At 44.2% G+C, this 14,145-nt stretch overlaps 1 long non-coding RNA gene across 1 annotated transcript; it reads right to left on the reverse strand.

The window, feature by feature from the left end:
• Positions 1–12,319: 12,319 nt before the first annotated feature.
• Positions 12,320–13,639, reverse strand: LOC148002263 (uncharacterized). Its single transcript, XR_015634714.1, has 2 exons — positions 13,230–13,639; positions 12,320–12,555 (listed from the first exon to the last, which is right to left on the reverse strand). It is a non-coding gene; the product is annotated as an uncharacterized LOC148002263 (long non-coding RNA).
• Positions 13,640–14,145: the final 506 nt, after the last annotated feature.

Genomic DNA, 14,145 nt, shown 5'->3' on the forward strand with positions numbered 1-14,145 from the left:
ATGAAGGTCTGAAGAGGAAACTGGTATCATCTTCAAGTTCTCCATCCTCAACAGAAAGGGAACCAACCGATGACTCTTCTCCATGACCTCTCTGAGTGTTTGGAGTTTTGGTTAGCATTGTTGGTTTTAAGAAAAAGTCTCCTATAATGCAGGCTAACTTCAAACTCAAGAGGTACTAAAAATAGCTTTGGTTTCATGGGTTCTCAAGAATTTTAATACTGGGCTAGTTCCTCATGCTGGGGTGACTCCAACCATAAAAGTATTTCATTGCTATTTCATGACTGTGGTTTTGTGACTGTGATGATCTTAATATAAACACCTGATATGCAGGGTATCTGACATGCCACTTCTCTGAAAATGCTGTTCTTCCTTCAAAGAGATGTTGACCCACAGAGGTTGAAAACCAGTGCTCCAGCTGCTGATCATCTCATCAATACATGTCCATAGTTGAGGTGGCACGTATGTTATGATGTCCAGATCCCTCTGGTACTGTTTCTTACTAATGAGCTCAGTCCAGGGAACACACATTCCAAACACTGGTAGCCGGGGCAGAGGCCAGTCTGCTTCTCAGTAGGACCATAATGGGTTTTTTTTTTTTTGGCTGATCAGATACAGTGTGCCTAAGTGTATACAACCAAGATTTATGTACTTATGTGATGTTGAGAATGTTGGCTTGTATAAGTCTTTGCTGTGTGCATCTCTGTGTTTTTTTCCCTTTTCACAATGGAAAAGAATCTAGGAGTGTTCATATTCAACGATGCTCAGAGGAAACATTACCCCAGATCCCAAACTCACCATGCCCATGAGAGCTGTTAAGTTCAGGCTCAGGAGGCTTGGGTGTAGTCACAACCACAGCAAACACCTCACACCTGGACTAGGACACTTCCCTTTAGCCACAAGGAGCATTGCTGACCTATCCATGACCCCAATTATCTCCACTTGGTCTCATGGGATTGGAGGTCATTTTCTCAATGCCTCAGCAAAGGCCCATGAATGATACTCACTAGAGGCTTGTGATTGGTGGACTGCATCTGTGCCACACTGCACCTATGGCTCACTGTGATTGGTAGATCTCTATCAAGTATGGCCATGCACATTTTCTGGCTACAAGAAAAGCCCGATTTCACTCTTACTTGGTCAATCTGGATGCTTTCCTGTGTTCCCACAAGCTTTGTGTTAGAAGCCGGCCATCTGACTACCAAATTTAAAGAGAGACTGGACTTGGCACAGAAGTTTTGTCCTAAGGAAGACCAAAGCTTCAAGAATATGAGCAGGAAATGAGGAATTTAGTGCGTTATATGTAGGAATATATATGAGGAAAGGAAATCCAACATGGGACTTAAGCAAGCCATGGTCTGTCACTGAATGTGAAGCATGGAGGGATTGGGGCTGTAGGTGAGAGGGCAGTGTTCATGGAGTAAGGAGAGTGGAACCCCAAATCTCAGGCTGTGGATCTCATTGTAGACCATAGTCCTTGCCCCTCTCCCACTGACTTGTTTCCTGGACACATTCTGCAATTTTCTTAGAGGTCTCATATGGGAGAAGCAGGTCAAGACAAACTCTGAGATAGATTTCTGGGAAATAAAATATTTATTTGCGATACAGATCTCTGAGTTCAAAGATGACAGTCTACAGGTGAGTTCCAGGACAGCCAAGCTTAGGTAGTGAAAGAGTTGAAAAGCAGAAGGCTGGTGATAATGTAATAGAAAAAGAGGACCATGTTCCAGCCCCAGAAAACAGCAGAACTCAGCATCTTTGTCCACTTGGCTCTGGCTTTAGGGACCAGAATGGAAGGGACTACTGGGACAGTTGATGCTGGTTAGCTGGAGCTAAGAAATTAGTGAATTAATTAAGAAGAGACCAGCATCACTGAGGTGAAATCTTCTGGGAAGTATTTTCTGAGAATACAAAGAATCTGTGTTTCACAGATAGCTTTCTGCAGCGGTACTTGGCAATGTGTGAGAGTCACCTAGGTGTTACTGGTTTTGAAGGCATGAAGGCATCATGAAGAACAGCTGAGGCTTGGCATTGTGAGAGGCCAAAGGAGACCATTGGTGAAGGTGCAGCCTCAGTTGTAGTTGACATCCCAGGATTGAAGGGGTTGTGCAAAGGTGTTGAGGCTTGGCACTATGAAGGGAGTCTTTGAGAGGCTATTGGTGAAGCCCAGTTGCAGTGAAAGACTCCAGTGTATTGGAGATACCAGTACCATGGGATGATCATGGAGAACAGCAGCATCAGTGGAGTGGATGAGCCTGAGCTTAGAGTACTACAGAGGGCAGAGCTGGAGAAGTGATGCGAGCCTTTTGCAGGAGCTCAGAAGATCCTGTGTGGATCCCAGACATTGAAAGAAGAAACTATAACATTGAAGCTGCCTTGAAGACCCCAAGATGTGTAAGATGCCAGAGCCATGGTCTATCTGCTGAGGAAAGCTGCTAACAGGGAGTGGAACAAGCCTAGCAGAAGGAAGTTTGTTACAGTCACAAAGATGAAAAAGGAGTTGGAACTCTGAAGACCTCTTTGACGTCAGACATGGAGATGCAGAGTTTGGAGTTTTCCCAGCTGGTTTCCTCTTTTTTTTTTTAAATGTAAGTACACTGTTGCCGTCTTTAGGCACCCCAGAGGAGGACATCGGATCCCATTGTAGATGGTTGTAAGTCATCATGTGTTGCGGGGAGTTGAGCTTAGGACCTCTGGAAGAGCAGTCTGTGCTCTTAACCACTGAGCAATCTCTCCAGCCCTGGTTTCCTGTCTTGCTTTGGAGATTACAGTTTAGTGATTGGAGGAATCTCAGAAAAGACTTTGAACTTTGAGCTTTTAACATTGTTGAGACTGTTATAGACTACGGAAACTTTGGAAGTTGGACTAAACATATTTTGTATTATTCTATGTTTAGGTGTGGCCCCCATAGACTCATATGTTTGAACAAGCATTTGGGGGCCAGGGAATGGAATACGATGGTTTGTATTGCTTGGCCTAGGGAGTGGCACTATTATAAGGCGTGGCCCTGATGGAGTAGGTGTGGCTTTGTTGGAGTAGGTTTGTCACTGTAGGTGTGGGCTTTAATACCCTCATCCTAGCTGCCTAGAAGCCAGTATTCTGCTAGCAGCCTTCAGATGAAGATGTAGAACTCTCAGCTCCTCCTGCCTGGATGCTGCCATGTTCCCACCTTGATGATACAGGAGTGAACCTCTGAACCTGTAAGCCAGCCCCAATTAAATGTTCTTATACAAAAAAAATATTTATTTGCTGTCAAGGTTATTCTGCCTGTAGGGTATGCAGATTAGCTGAGCACAGGGCTGGAATGTAATGGACTGAGCTCATCCAGATTGATGGGTTCACAGGATCTCTTCAAGATTGAGTCCTGTGGAGAAACAGGCTTCTCCAACAGATTTTCAATGAAACACTTCTCTTTTATGGAGGTAACAAGGGTTATATGAAACTCTCTGTGTGATAGGTTCTGGGAAAGCTTCATTTGCATGAAGAGAAATTCCATGTGCTTGCTTGACCTGTCCTTATAGCCCAAGAGAAAGTCAGACCTGTAATACAGCCATCTTTTTCTGTGCCTGCCACAAGGGTGTTGGAGGTGGGGGTGGTATAGGCTTCTTGCTCCTGAACACTCAGACCTGTCCTAATTCACTTGGTGTCAGGATAAGATTATCAGGGTTTGGAAACATCTACACCTCAGTTTTACTCTCAATTAACTCCCTGAGTTGCTTAACTATCTGATCCCTCATTTACTAAAAAGTATCATTAACTCCATGAGCAAAGAGAGAACAGCACAGTTGGACTCTCAGTATCAAAGACAGACAGGATGACCTGGGTTCTGAGGACAGGACATCAGAACCCATATGACAGAAGTGGGGTTATCTTGCTATCCCTGCCCAAGTTTGGAAGAACAGTCCTGTAGCCATGCATGTTCTGATTGCCAAGAACATGAATTTGAAGGTGTAGGATGCTGATGTGGGTTCACCAATTACTACTTTGATGCACTCTCCTCCCTGGTGAGAGAAACTGGCACCTGGAGGTCTGTTAGCTGGGCACAAACAGACAATGTCTCATCAGGAGCATGTGAGCAACCCTGAGAGGCAGAGGACAATTCTCCAGAGTCAGTTTTCTCTGTGTGCAATTTGGGTGTTCTGGAATCGCACCCAAGTCACTGTGCTAGGCAGCTGACTACATTTCCCACCGAGCTATCTCACTGACACACACTATTGCCTTTCCATTAATATGTAATTCAAAATATTTCACTTCAAATAAATATAGAGTATATTATGACTGTAATTTATCACCTTGAGAAATTTCCCCCTTTTTAAAAGGGATCTATCATTAGCCCTGGAACTAATCAATTAGGCTAGAATAAGTGGACAGCAAAGCTATGACTCTGCCTGCCTCTTGCTTGTCCAGAGCTGCGGTTACAAATTTCTGGCACATCCTCGGGTTATAATGTGTAAGCTCTGGACCAAACTCAGGTCCTTCTACCCATGTCCCATGCATTTCTGGCTGAATCATCTCTCCTTCTCGCTTGCATGCCTTTCAGGATTAACTTCCCAACAGATCCTCAGCTGCCCCTTGGGATGACATGTGCTCACCTGTCTGGGGTTTAGTCTTTACTCTGCTGGCCTGTAGGAGAAGAAATTGTGTCAGTGTGTCAGCCAGACTCATTCTCAGTCCTGCCTCTCAGCTGTTCTCTGTGTTCAGACAACATGAGGGGCCCAAGACCGGAAACAACGCTGCTGCAGCCATTAGGGACAGGTCTGAGAATCAGTAGGTCCCAAAGGTAGCGTTCAGCTGACCTTCTCTACAACACAGCAAATCAAAGGAAAACTCTACTGGTCCACTGACCCATGTCCATGTCCCATCTCCCTTTCCCACCTTCCCCCTGCTCTGATATCTTGACCCTTTCATGCCTTCTCTGCTCTGCGGTCACCATGTCTCGCCATGTCTGCTGCCACCCTGCAGATTCAGCCTCACGTTATGGATCCTAGTCAGACTTCTGCTGTCTCTTAGACTGCTGGTCTTCCTCCTCTAAGTTTTCTACCTAACATTTAACATTGTTAAATGGTATTTGTAAAACCTCTACCATCTATGCATATCGGTCCTTATTGTTTAGTCTTCTAGGTCACACGGCTTTAAATCTGCTATGACCTGATTCCGCACTTGAGTCTTGCATTGTGTGTAGAAGGACTTTGGAGCCTAGTGACCTATGGTGCTTTGCAACTGTAGATAACCTTGAGCCACTCTGCATTATCCAGGAGCTGGGATTATTGTGTCCCCCTCTGTGTCCCCATTTTTATTGCTTAGAGTAACCATGAATGTTTGAAAACAAATCACTTATTTTTACAGAAATGCAATTGGATTTCAATCAGGAACTTCATTGTATTTTTAGCTGCATGTGTGTGTTTGTGTGCATGTGTGTTGTCAGGACTTAATGTATAAAATTTGCCATTCTGCAAATATCATTACATTTAAAGTATTTCTCCAATGTCTTTTAAAATTTACTTTAAGAGACACTTGTGTATATTTGCATACGTGCAGACACATGTATTTGGTAGAGGAAAACCTTGGCATTATCCTTTGGGAGAAGTTCTCTCTGGATTTTGAGACAGGAAAGGCTTACAGCACAGTGAGCCCTAGGAATCGTAGTTTCTCTGCCTTTCCAAGTATCTGACAACTCTTTATGTGGTTTATGGGATACTCATGTCCCTGTTTGTGGAGCAATCACTTCAACTGAGACACTTCAAAAGGTGTTTCATATTTTTGCTCAGGAGGGTTAGATTTCTAGTGTCCAACTCTTTTGCTTGTTGGAGTGATATGTTCTCTGTATAGACTTCTTTCTGTTTAGGGGTCCATTACTTTCCATTTTAGTCACATACCCAACAAAGAGTTGTTTCATTTTATAGACATCACTGCTTGAAACATGTCGTCTACAAATGCTGTCTACCCTCAGATCTTCTTTAGCAGCCATAGCTCTTTCCAAATGAGCAGTCAGCCCCTGAGGCTCCTGAGTGCCTCCTTGATCCTTAAGAGCAGGCTCTGTGTTCATCTGCAATTGTTCCTCTAATTTCTAGGTGGTCAGGAAGGAGAGCAGGCTTCATGGATGCAGTCCTTGTCGAGTTCAGGCACATTGCCCTATGTGTATTCAATTAAGGATAAGCACCTACGTGATGTTGAGAATGGTGGCCCTGTCTGAATCATTGCTGTGGGACTATCTATGGTTTTTCACTATTGAACAATGGCAATGGACCTGTGAAGTCACATGACCATTTGAGCAACTACATTTAGGTCACTTTTCTGTGTGCAGCTTCCTGTGGTGTTGAGATGCAAATGGACCACTATGGATGACTACACAGACCACCATCATGGCATCTTTCTGTATGAACATATCAGGGATGCTCAGAAAAAACACCACCCCAGCTCCAAAGGTCACCATGCCCATCAGTGCTGCTAAATTCAACCTCAACAACCTCAAGAGGCTTGGGTGACAACCACTGCAGACACAACAAAAATATTCTAAGACCCTTCACTTTTACCATAAGAAGCCTTGATGACCTCTCTATGACACCAGTTATCTCCATTTAGTCTCATAGGATTGGGGATGATTTTCCAAATGCCTCAGCAAAGGCGCAAGAATGATACTCATTTCAGGCTTGTGATTGGTGGACTGGAGTTACATCTGTGCCACAGTACAGCTATGACAGACTGTAGTTGAAGGAACTCTATCAAGCATGAGTCAGAATGGAAAGTTTCTGTGTTCTGTTAGGAGCTGATCTGCTGACTATCAAATGTTAAGACAGACTGGACATGGGGAAAAAGAGCTGTCCTATGAGAGAACCCAGAGTCCAGAATATCAACATGGCAGGAAGTGAGAAAACTATAGTTGGACCTTTGAGGAAAGGAAGCCCAACATGGGGCTTAAACATGCCTTTGTCTGCCACTGGATGTGAAGCATGGAGGGAGGGAGTCAAGTTTCTGGATGAGATAGCAGTGTGCAGGGAATAAGGGAGAAGGGAACCCCGATTCTCAGGCTGTTATTCTCAATATGGACCATGGTCCTTGCCCCTTTCCCACTGACTTGTATCCTGGACAGAGTCTGCCACACTCTCAGACAGCACATAGAGAAGAAAGGGGTCAAGACAAATACCGAGAAGGATTGCTTGGAGTGAGACTTTTATTTGCTGGACTGGTTCTTCTTCTGACCTTAAGGTCTACAGGAAAGTTGAGCTCAGTGCTGGAAAGATAGGAACAAAGGTTTCCCAGGGTTTTACACTCAAAGGATCTCATCTAAATTGTGTCCTGTGGAGAAACAGGCTTCTCAGAGAGGTTTTCAGTGAAGGAGCTGTGATTTATTGGGGGTAACAAGGGCTATATGAAATTTCCTAAATGGATATTGGTTATAGGATGACTGTACATGATTGGCTTGTGCTGAGGGTCTGAGAAAGCTTCATTTGCATGAAGAGAAATTATACTTGCTGGATATGTCTCTATTGAGTAACAGGAAATTAGACCTGAAATTCGGCCATCTTGTTATTACTTCCTCAAGTGTAGCAGAGGTGGGGGTGGTACAGGCTCCTTGGATCTGAACACACAGACTGGAGAAGGAGGGAACACTCCTAACTTCTGCTGTTCTCAGAATGAGATTTTCTGGTTTGATCTTAGTATTGCTCTGAACTGGCTCCTTGAATTATTTTATTTATATCCCACATTTATTACAAAGTATTACAAATTCATAAACCAACAGAGAACACCAGTCAAGCTCTCATGACCAGAGACAGACAGGATGACATGGGTTTGAACGAGAGGACATCAGAGCAGACATGGATTCCGACGATGTATCATACACGATCCTGCATCCATGTGCTCTCATTCCCATGCAGGAGGCAGGGAGGGTGGTGATATGCAGGGTGGGTCCCCTCAATCACTATTTGAAGTAACTCACCTCCATGGTGAGAGGTCCTGGCACCAGGAGGTCTGTTACCTGAGGACTAACAGATGATGTGTCACCAGGAGCCTGTGGGTGATCCTGACAGGCAGAGGACAATTGTCCACAGTCAGTTTTCTCCATGTATCATTTGAGTCCCCAGGAATCACCCCAGGTCACTGTGCTAGGCAGCATTTCTACTGAGCTCCATATCTCACTGCCATAACTGTTTTGTTGTTCATTAATAAAGCATTTTAAAATACTTCATTTACCATCGCTTATAAAATGTTATGACCATGATGGATCATCTTGAGAAATCTACACAGTTTTTTATACCATGGCTCTCATGGGTTTGCACCTCACCAATTAGGCTAGACTGGCTATACGGTCAACCCCATGCCTCTCCATGTCTGTTGCTCATGCAGGGCTAGGATTATAAATTCCTGCCATATCCCTGATTTATAGTGTGGCTGCACCAAATCAACCTCAGGCCCTGCTACACATGTACACCTCTCTAGCTGAATCATCTCTCTTGCTCCCTTACACGACTCTCATAATAAACTTTCCCAAAGGGTCCCACACCTGTTGGGATGACAGGTAAACATCTGACAGATATTTAGGCTGTGGTTTGGCCAAGCTTGTCCTCAAATTTGTTATGTATTCAAGGATGATCTGAAACTCCTATCTGTGCCTCCCCTCAGTGGTGAATACAGGTGTGCATAATCCTGATCCTTTGTCTCTCAGTGGACAAAGAACATCATTTTCTGTCCATGACAGGCAAGAACACATTTTACCAGATGAACAACTTTGTCTCAGTGAGGTAAGAAAGTCCTCATGGTCATGAGAACTCACCTCCAGATTTCATCTACCTTACGCTGCCTGTCTGACGTCTCTGGGTAGAAGGTCATCTGGTTACTAACCCACACAAGGAGGGCCTGGACCTGACAGTACTGCCATAAATCAGCTGCTGGACACCGGGATTTTAATACAGCAGGCTCTGGTGGGGTCTAAGGATGCCAACTATGCCCTCTGCTCAGCTGCACTGCTGCCACCTGCTGGCTCCTTAATCCCAAGTCCTGATCTTTTCTTGGGACAGTAAGTCTGTGGTTTTGGTGTGCACACTGGGCTTTTGCATAGCACAGGACTATGGGGAGTGTCAGCCAGCAGGGTTGGAATATGAGTGATGCTGAGGGAGGAGCACATTCGTCCCTACCTATCCTACATACCCCAGAGTAAATGAGTTAGTGTTATTTAAAAAATTATAACCGACATTGGTCATGGGCATGTAAGTCGAGGGTTTGGGAGGAGGAAGACAGAAGCACATGGATCCATTGAGTTTGAAGCTGTATGATCTATATATCCAGATTTTAGACAGCAAAGGGAACAGAGTGAAAACTTGTGTCAAAGAATAAACAAACTAAAAAAAAAAAAAAAACAAATCCAACAGCATGAACAAAGATATCCAGCCAAACCTACAAAAGTCTATGTATCAAACAAAACACCAACCAATCAAAAACAGAAACACAAAGTTGATGGTGAACTTGGATGGTGTTGCTAATTACCATACCTGAGGTTGTCCTCTCCACTTCCACACATGGGACCAAACTGACTTGCAGACACATGCACCAGATCTCAGACACATATCATGCAAAGATCCTTTCACATATGCTCTGCTACAACATACTGCCCGTCATCATCCTGACTAAACAAGGCCTCCCTAAGACTGGGCTCTGTGATTCTTGAGACTCTAGTTCCTGATGTTGTTCACAGCATTCAGACTCTCTGACTTTATAACTAATTAACTTATCCCATGACAGCAGAGGGAGAAAACAGGCTATACCCTTCCTGTTTCTCTGTGCATGATTCAATTCCAGAGGCATCCCTCAGATAAAAAATACTGCAGGCTCTGTGAGCCCAGCAGATACCCTCATAGACGAAAACTGTCCCTCTCTTCTCCATTCTTGTCACCACTTCCTTACACACACACACACACACACACACACACACACATTGATCTCTCTTCCCTAGTGACAACACAAAGATCCAGAGTGTGTTCACAAAGTAACCCCCCAGACTGCTGCCGGGAGAGAGTGGAGAAGCTAGAGAGGGTGGGGGAAGAATGGCAGCTGGTGGTGTAGACAGGATGCTCAGGCCAAAGCTTCACTTTTACGATAACACAGTTGCCTGCTGCCAACTGACCTCATGTCTCTTCCCTAGGATGACATCATCATCTTTATCTGCCTCACCTGCTCCTCAGCCTCAGATGAGCTCCTGCCTGCACAACTGTCCAGGGGAGTCCCAAGGAAGAGACTCTATACTGTGTTCTAAAGGTCCAGTGAGTGGGACTGGGGAAACAGTTCAGTATACCCCAACATCTGCTGATAGACAAGGACAGAGACATTTATACGTATGTCATCAAGTTTGTGATCACAGAAACAAAGAAACTCACACCCCCCTCCTCAGGGTTATTATATTTAGCTTAAAACAAACCAAAGCCAAGACAAATAAATGAACAAAAAATGGAAAGTGTTAATACCCTACCATGTCGGTACATTTAGTAGGATGCAGCAGAAGGAGATTTTCTAACTGTGAGGCCAGACTCTGTGTACAAAGCAAGTTCCAGGACAATCAGATGTATATAATAGAGAAACCCCCTCCTCCAAAACAGAAGGAAACAAAAACAAACGTACATAAACTGAAGTATTGCTAGTCACGTTACATTTTATATAAATCTGGAGAGAAGCTAAGTATCATATTCAAGTTCTCCATCTCCAACAAAAAGGGAGCTCAGTGAGGGCCTTTTTTCATTACACACTTTACTGATTTCAGTTTTGTTAAGCTTTGTTGTTGATTTAAAGACAGAGTCTCATGTAACCAAGGGTGGTGTAAACTCAAGAAGTACCAAGAATAGCCTCTAATTCTCTGGTTATCAAACTTCCTAATGCTATGACATTTCTTCATGTTGATGTGACTCCAATCATAGAATTATTTCATTGGTATTTCATGACTGTAATTTTACTACACTTATGATCATAAAATAAACATCTGATATTCAGGATATCAGAAATGTGACTCCTGTGAAAACGTTCTCCTAGATTCAAAGAGGAGGTGGCCCATACGTTGAGAATCTGTGTTAAAATTGATATTATTTCCATCACTAACTGTCAATTGTTCGGATGACAGGAATGGTATGATCCCCAATTTCTTTTAGTCCTTTTTCTTACTGATCAGTTCAGTCTAGGGAACATAAATTCCAAACACTTGTCACCAGGGCAGAAGACAATATCTACTCTCTAGTTGGAACATAATGTTCCCTTTTGGCAGATCAGAGACACAGTCTGCCTAAGTGTATACAACCTGAGCTTAAGCACATATGTAGAGATGAGAATGTTGGCTCTATAAGTCTTTGCTCTGGGATTATCTCTCCATTTTCTCTCTTATTCAATGGAAAAAGACCTGAGAAGTCACAGGACCATTTGAACAAGTGGATTAAGGCTCCTTCTTTCCGGTGCATGAGACTCTGTGAGATGACTGGATAGACCAGCATCTTGGCAGCCATCTGTGTAAACACACCAGGAATGCCCAATATCACCATGACCAGGAGAGCTGCAGAGTTCAGTCTCAGGGGCTAGGATGCAGTCACAACCACAGTAGACATCTCACAGCGGTTCCAGGACACTTCACTTTACCCACATGAGTTTTGGTGACCTCCTCGAGACCAAACAGTTTCCCAATGACCAAAGAAAGGCCCATGAATGATATTCATTTGAGGCTTGTGATTGGAGACCTGGACCTGTATCCTCTTCATTTATGGCTCACTATGGTTGGTAGATCTCTATCGAGCATGGCCATGAAATTCTTCTATCATGAGAAGCATGGTTTCATTCCTTCTGGGTCACTGTGGATGGTTTCCTGTGTACCCACAAATTTATATTATGAGGTGACCTGCTGACTATCAAATATTAGGACAGACTGGACTTGGGACAAATTTCCCATTTTAGGAGAGAATTAAGACTGCAGAATGTCAACATGGCAAGAAATGAGAAAGTGAGGGCATACAGTTGGGCTTGTGAGTAAAGAAAGCTCAACATGGGACCCAAGCAAGCCATGCTCTGACACTTGATGTGAAGCATGTGGGGAGGGGTGGGCTCTGGATGAGATGTCAGCATCCAGAGAGTAGGAAGAGGAGAAATCTGATTCTCAGGCTGTGGCTTTCAATGAAGACCGTGGCCCTTACATCTATTCCAGTGACCTACACCCTAGACACAGTCTACACTCTCTAAGAAGTGTCAGGAAGGGGAAAAGACAGAGGCTCAGGAGAGACACTGATCTGGATTGCTGGGAGTAAGATATTTATTAAAAGTGTCAATAACTCCATGAACAGAGAGAGAACAGCACAGTCAGGCTCTCAGGCCCAGAGACACACAGGAGGACCTTGGTTCCAACGAGAGCATGTCAGAGTCCCCATGGCAGAAGTGGGGGTTATCCAAATATGACTTTCACAGGAGAATCCTGCAGCCATTAGCCCTGACTCCCAGAGAGAAGACATGGAAGGCTGTGGGATGCAGGGTGTGTGATCACCAATAACTACTTTGATGTAAACTTGCCTCCCTGGTGAGAGATCCTAGCAGGGGAGCCTGTTATTGAAGGAAAAAAAGATTATTTGTCACCATGATCTGCTGGCCGACCAAGAGACACAGATGACAGTGTTCTCTGTATACAATTTGGGTCCCCAGAAATCATTCCCAGGTCACTGGGCTAGGCAGCAGACTCAATTTCCGACTGAGCTATCTCCCTGGCATATACTATGTTTCTTCCTTAATGTGTAATTTAAAATAATTCAGGTAACATCAATTTGGAAAATATTATGTCCATGATTCATCACCTTGAGAAATCCCCCTAATTTTTTTTTCTTTTTTCTTTTTTTTTTCTTTTTTTTTTTCGGAGCTGGGGACCGAACCCAGGGCCTTGTGTTTGCTAGGCAAGCGCTCTACCTCTGAGCCAAATCCCCAACCCCATAGAAATCCCCCTACTTTTTAAAGACACAATCTTTCACAGGCCTGAACCTCACCAGTTGTTCTAGACTAGGTGTTCACCCAATCTGTCTCTGCCTGTCTCTTGCTTGACCAGGGTTGGAATTGCAAATTCCTGCCACATCCCTGGGTGCAAGCTCCTGATCCATCAAACTCAGGTCCCCCTACCCCTGTGCCATGTGTTTCTGACTGAATCATCACTCTGGCTCCCTTCCATGCCTCTCATAATGAACTTCCAAGCAGCTGTTCATCTGTCCCTTGAGATGACAGGCACTCACCTTACTAGGCTTTAGGCTTTACTCTGCTGGCCTGTAGGAGAAGAAATTGTGTCAGTGGGTCAGCCACGATGGTTCTCATTCCTGCCTCTCAGCTGTTCTCTGTGTGCACACAACAGGAGGGGACCAGGGCATCCAAAATGTCTACTGCATCCAGGTAGGCACAGGTCTGAGAATCAACAGGACCTGACACCAGGAGTCTGCCTAATTTCTGTACAACACAGCATGTCAGATGACTACTAGTGAACTCACCCATATCCTGTCTCCCTTTCAGTCCTTTTCCCTACTCTACTTTCTTGACACATCTCTGCCTTCTCTGCTCTGCACTCACTGTGTCTCCCTCTTGCCTCCCTGAAACCTTGCTTTCTAGCTGTCCCTCTCAGTGTAGGTTGCTGCATCCTGCAGTTTCAGACTCAGGGATTTAATCCCAGTCAGTCTTCTGCAGTCGTTCAGGCTGCTGCTCTTCCACCTCTCAGTTCTTCTACTTACAGCAACAGTGGGCAGAGCCTGTCTAAAACAGTGGGATGCACATTTAAATGTTCATTTGTAAACTTCCATTACACTCCAACATCTATGCATCTCTATCCTTATCCTGTAGTCCCAATGGCTTTAAATCAACTCTGACTTCAGTTCTCCTGTGGGTCTTGTGTTGGGTGTACAAGACATTTGGAGCCCAGTGGCCTACAGCTTGCTATGTAACTGTAGATAAACTTGAATTCCTGATTCCCTTCTCTGGATTTCCCAAGGGCTGGAATTATTTTGTACCCCTCTTTGTCCCCATTTTTATTTCTTAGAATACCCATAAATATTTGAAGACAATTTTTTATACAAAAATGTAATGGGATTTTGCAAAAGAACATTGTATTTTCAAGTGTGTGTGTGTCTGTTTGTGTGTTGTGTATGTATGTGTGTGTTTTGC

Source organism: Rattus norvegicus, chromosome 12 (assembly GCF_021556685.1).
Source record: "Rattus norvegicus strain SHRSP/BbbUtx chromosome 12, alternate assembly SHRSP_T2T, whole genome shotgun sequence".
Taxonomy (NCBI): Eukaryota; Metazoa; Chordata; class Mammalia; order Rodentia; family Muridae; genus Rattus; species Rattus norvegicus.